Source organism: Squalius cephalus (genome assembly GCF_949319135.1).
Source record: "Squalius cephalus genome assembly, chromosome: 14".
Classification (NCBI taxonomy): Eukaryota; Metazoa; Chordata; class Actinopteri; order Cypriniformes; family Leuciscidae; genus Squalius; species Squalius cephalus.
Window position 1 is genome coordinate 1897833 of NC_137135.1, and position 6000 is coordinate 1903832.

General features: G+C 40.4%; 1 long non-coding RNA gene across 3 annotated transcripts; it reads left to right on the forward strand.

Moving 5' to 3' along the window:
- The first annotated feature begins 11 nt into the window (after positions 1-11).
- LOC307171267 lies at positions 12-1519 on the forward strand. Of its 3 annotated transcripts, none has more exons than XR_013823519.1 (4): positions 24-81; positions 209-304; positions 489-892; positions 1088-1519. It is a non-coding gene; the product is annotated as an uncharacterized lncRNA (long non-coding RNA). The 3 variants fall into 3 exon arrangements; XR_013823520.1 differs by having other exon boundaries at positions 492-892; XR_013823518.1 differs by lacking the exon at positions 209-304 and having other exon boundaries at positions 12-81.
- The last annotated feature ends 4481 nt before the right edge of the window (positions 1520-6000 follow it).

Here is a 6000-nt window from a genome sequence, read left to right on the forward strand (position 1 = left end):
TAAACTCGGCTTCGACATTGGCTGAACTTGCGGTGATTTTGGAGCTCCGGAAGTGAGGGATCATTACCCCTGTCCAGAGAGGTAAGTAATTTGCAAGCCAGATTATATTTGGAATAATCTCAGGGAGGAAGTGCATATTGTCATGATCACCATTAGATGTGGCAAGTGACCTGCTCTCCTCACATATATCTGTTACCCACTGCTGCAGGTCTGTCTGTGTTTGGTCACATGGATCCACTTCCTCCAGGTCCGCACCCTCAACATCTGGAATGATGACACACTCTTCTGCAATTCGGGCTTTTAGGTATTTCTTGCACCTTTCTGAAATGAGGGGGGCTCCAGAGCTGTCACTGCCCTCTGTTTCGCTGAGAGCCACAATAGTAATGCATCTTAGTAGCTCTCTTGCATCGTCCATGGATTGTGACATGAGAAGCTGAGCTATGGACCTAACAAAGAAATCTTTAATGCGATGTGGTTTTTTTTTCAAGCAGTCCCACCGGCAGATCATCTTGATGCAGTGTGCAACATCAACCCGCACAAAACAAGGTGGGATTTTTGCTGACTGTCTACCGAGTAAGACACCACAACACTCATTGATGTAGGTCTTAAGATCAGGATGAGAAGTAAAAGCCTTGACCAAAGCTCCGAGCAAAGCCAGAGAAAAGTCACTCACAACCTCTTTTGGAGTAGGTGCACCTGCGCGTATCCATTCTGTCAGCCAATGTGTTATGGCATTAATATCATGTCTCTCTGACAGCATTTGCACCACTGGGACACTTGAGCTCTCACCCCCTGCCACAACACCCTGATATAGGAATATATGGCCAGACTTGCCATTTGGTCTCTGTAGTTTCCTCACCACTGAGCCAGTTGCATCAAAACTCACAGTGGGGTTAGTAGATGTCTTTGATAATGTCTTGTACATATACATTTGTGTTTGACTCCAATAGTGACAGAAAAACTTGTCTAGTCCAATGTCTTTAATGCTACCACTGTGAGGTGCACTGTATTTTAACATCTGCAATGATAAAATAGGATCCTTGTCGCCTAATTCTAAATCATTTCTCTCTTGCTTTGCTTTGCGCAGGGTGGCCAAATTTGGCAGATGACTTGGCTCAGGATCTCCAAAATCCATCAGCTTTGTTGCCTCTGATGCCCTCCATACATGGGGTTCCTTTCTTCCCTCACACAGTTCTTTGGATATCTGCACACGCAAATTACCAGACATCGCACGCTTGGAACAGCCAGTATGCAGGGAGTCATCAGTGTTTTTCAGCGAACACCTGAACATCATTGTGCTGTTTATTTCAGGCTTTTTGTCACATTTTATGTGAATGTGGCCACGACACTCCTTACAGTTGCCTCTGATAACAATATATTTGTCTGTGACTGATGGATAGACCTTGGCTCTTTTAAAAGCAAATGTGCAGGGGCATTTCACTTCTTGCCAAATGTGATGATTTATCACATGCGTCCAGATACCAGGCTTCAAAACTGTGTATTCCCTTTTTTTTTGTTTTAGAGAACTTGTTTTTGTATGTTACTGTTTCAGGCATAAATTCAATCCATTTCTGAAATGGAACTTCAAAATCAAAAGTGCAGCAATCTTTTGGACTGGAGGAAAGGGACCCTGGCTCAAAATCAGTGTCATCACTACTGCCACTTGTTTCATGATCACTTTCATGAGTAAACCCTAAAGCATTCCAGATGTTGTGTCTGTTTAATTTAACAAAAGTGTATAGTGCCTTTGCAGTGATCTTGTTGTCTAGCTGTTTACTAAGCTCTGTCCAGATGATCTGATTAGGAGTAGCTATGTTGCCATTTTGGACTATGGCCTCTTTCGATGAACACAGGACTGTGAAAATGGAATCCCTATCGACTGCTGGTTTCTTGGGCATCTGGCATAAGCAAAACATAATTACCCTCAATTATCCTGACTCCAAAAAATATCATGTACAGCATAAATTTGTTTTAATATTACTGTATTGGTCTGAATATAAGGATAATATAATATAGTAAGGATAATGTAGATGGATAATGTATCTTATATTAGGACCAATATGGTAATGTTGTTGACCCAGATTGTCAGTGTTTATTAAACCGAAAACTCATTGCTAACACTAATATCACTAATGTAGATATGAAATGTTAAATACAGTTGCACATGTGAGCCATGGTCGTTTTTTAATACTAAAAGGCAACTTTGTGCAACTGTAATCAGCATTTCATGGCTAAATTAGTAACATAAGTGTTATTAATTAGGTTTCTGTTCAATAACAAGTCTTGGCTTTCTTGAATTTTTCTACAATTTTTCTTGAAGCTACTAATATTGTAACTGACAGTTTTAAAACAATGTATACTTACATTGGCCAGAAATGTGGATTAGTAACGACTTTTGTTGTTTGATTTATATCGACCTTTTCTCCACTAACTTTACACCATTTTTATATAAGAGCATTCTTGAACAGAAGTGTCACTTGGCCCTAGTGGTGGGAGTGAAGTGTAGCAGATGAGACTCGTAAAAATAAAAATAAAATACAACCAGGAGAGACTGAAGTGAAGATAATTGTTTATTGAACACATTATGTGATGACAGAATGTCTTCGTCAATTCTACTTCAAAAGTGTGCTCACCTCGAGGATAGGTTTGCTGTTCTCTTGCCCAAAAATGCTGAAGTTACATTAAACTACGACTTGATGGCACACGCGCACAAATTTTGCTCAGAGAGAAAGAGAGTGGCAGAAAAAGAAAGTCTGACATGATGTCTGAACAACATGACGTTTTTAATAAACACTACAGGGGCTACAAAAACACTAAGAAGTTGATGTTCTATTTTATTCAGTTAGCCTTGTATAGGCCTAATAAATATCAACATTTAATTTGATTTAATATCTGATATTTTATAACCCAACGCACCACAAACTAAAATTTTACCGGCACAAACGGAGCACAAACGAACGAGACTATTTTGGGTTGGTGACGTCATCAACAATAATTTAATGTCTAATATTTTAAAACCCGACGCAGCACAAACGAAACTTTTACCGGCACAAACCAGCACAAACGAAGCACAAACAAACGAGACTATTTTGGGTAAATTTGGAGCATGTGGGGGGGCTGGTGACGTCATCAACAATAATTTAATGTCTAATATTTTAAAACCCAACGCAGCACAAACGAAACTTTTACCGGCACAAACCAGCACAAACGAAGCACAAACGAACGAGACTATTTTGGGTGAATTTGGAGCATGTGGGGGGGCTGAGTGACCTCAGAGTGACCTAAAAATATTCTTTTAATATCTAAAAAACCGAAACAGCACAAACGAAACTTTTTACAGCACAAACCAGCACAAACGAAGCACAAACGAACGAGACTATTTTGGGTGAATTTGGAGCATGTGGGGGGCTGAGTGACCTCAGAGTGACCTAAAAATATTCTTTTAATATCTAAAAAACCGAAACAGCACAAACGAAACTTTTTACAGCACAAACCAGCACAAACGGAGCACAAACGAACGAGCCTATTTTGGGTAAATTTGGAGCATGTGGGGGGGCTGGTGACGTCATCAACAATAATTTAATGTATAATATTTTAAAACCCAACGCAGCACAAACGAAACTTTTACCGGCACAAACCAGCACAAACGAAGCACAAACGAATGAGCCTATTTTGGGTGAATTTGGAGCATGTGGGGGGGGCTGAGTGACCTCAGAGTGACCACCTAATATTATTTTAATATCTAAAAAACCGGAGCAGCACAAACGAAACTTTTTACAGCACAAACCAGCACAAACGAAGCACAAACGAACGAGACTATTTTGGGTGAATTTGGAGCATGTGGGGGGGCTGGTGACGTCATCGTCTATAATTCAATTTCTGATATTTTAAAACCCAACGCAGCACAAACGAAAATTTCACCGGCACAAACCAGCACAAACGAAGCACAAACGAACGAGACTATTTTGGGTGAATTTATAGCATGTGGGGGGGGCTGAGTGACCTCAGAGTGACCTAAAAATATTTTTTTAATATCTAAAAAACCGAAACAGCACAAACGAAAATTTTTACAGCACAAACCAGCACAAACGGAGCACAAACGACTGAGCATAGTTTGACGACGTTTTGCGTTGGGTGGGGGGCCAACTTCACGCAGGTATAAATATCTGGTGTGAAGAGAACCAGTGGAGAGTTGGTCAGGTGTCTTGGTAAGTATAGGCATAACTTAGGGGTGGAACGGTATATGTATTCGTATTGAACCGAAACGGTACGGGCGTCACAGTTCGGTGCATGAATATACACGGAGAATACACGGTATAAAAATAAATAAAACTTGCATGCAAATTAATTAATGCGGAACTACTGTTAGATACGCGGGTTATTTAGGGACACCTAATCTGTAGCTCCGCCTTAGCTCTAAAGCTCCGTGGCTATAATGAACAGGCTGCAATGTCAAGATTGCAATGCTGGAATATGTTGGTGTGTGTGTGTGTGTGTGTGTGTGTGTGTGTGTGAGAGAGAGAGAGAGAGAGAGAGAGAGAGAGAGAGAGAGAGAGAGAGAGAGAGAGACGCGGGCGCGATCGAACAGTGGAAACATAAAAACATACCTCAGCTACCAGTCTCACTTGGGTTTTAAATCCCATTTTATAACTCATGAGATCTCCAACAGCTTAGTCCTTCTCAGTGAAATGGGCGCTGCAAATGACCGAAGTCTTGGATACCGAAGCAGCACTGAAGTCAGTGCGTTTGGTCCGAACAAAGTTGACCCAGGCACGGAACGCAGACCTGCTTTTTGGGAAAAAGTGGACTCTGTGACCGGTTTTAATGGTGTTTTTGCACACCCAGCACAAACGCAGTAATTCACCATCATGAAAATACGCCTGCGTATACCTAACTAACTACCTAACTTAGATAACTAACTAACTAAATAAATAAATGTCCTAATCACTAATTCTCTCGCTCTATCACTCGTACAAGTATCAACACAGCTCACAAACTTAACAGCTGTGGTAGCCTACAACTTTTTTTTTTTTTTTTTTAGCCAACAACTCAGCTCCTACATTTTTCTCAGCGACTGGGGAGACGTCTCCCTCTTATGACGTCAAGCGATTCGTTTGGGGGGAGGAGCAGTTTTTAGTGACTACTGAAAATAACAAACTTTTTCATCTTATATTCTGCCTTTAGGTATCGAAAAACATACAAAACAATACATCAACTTGTCAAACGTGTATTTCCCCTAACTATTTTGTGTTAATCATAATTACAAATTTAACCTGACATACACACTTTAAGGAAAATGTGCAAGTTGAATAAAAGTTGCTTACCTGTTTGAATGTGATGTGATGACAGTCTGTACAATGGGCTCACATTCCTGTGGTATCTTAAAACAAAGTCGCTTCATCCGATTTAAATCGCAAAAACATCACTGGATGCTTAAAATGTAATATTTAAAAGTAATAGGTAGTTTACATATAAAATAATACTAGGCAGAGCTGCAAAATGACCTCATGCAGATAAACTAAAATGTCTTCCTAAACTCACACGTGCATGGAAAAATATGGTATTATACTGTTAAATAACAGTGTCATACTGTTGCTGGTCAACACGCAATTTGAAGCGACCAAGTTCTCCCATAATGCATTGCAAAAAAATGTAACAGTTATTACATGAAAACAGCATTTTGCTGTTAAATTTTCATGTAAATTTACAGGAATTTTTTACAGTGTATGCTCGCCAGTCGTCTGGCCAAAATCCCATAGTAATCAGGCGTCAGACGTAAGATATGAGACGTTAGACGTCACGGCCACGTGTTGGAGCTGTGCTCAAAGTGCGGTGTGGGGGCGACGGAGCTGAGGAAGGATTTTTTTTACTTTGCGACTGAATAACGTACGTGTGGATAAACGTCTGGATAACGTACGTGTGGATAAATGTCTGGATAACGTACGTGTGGATAAACGTCTGGATAACGTACGTGTGGATAAACGTCTGGATAACGTACGT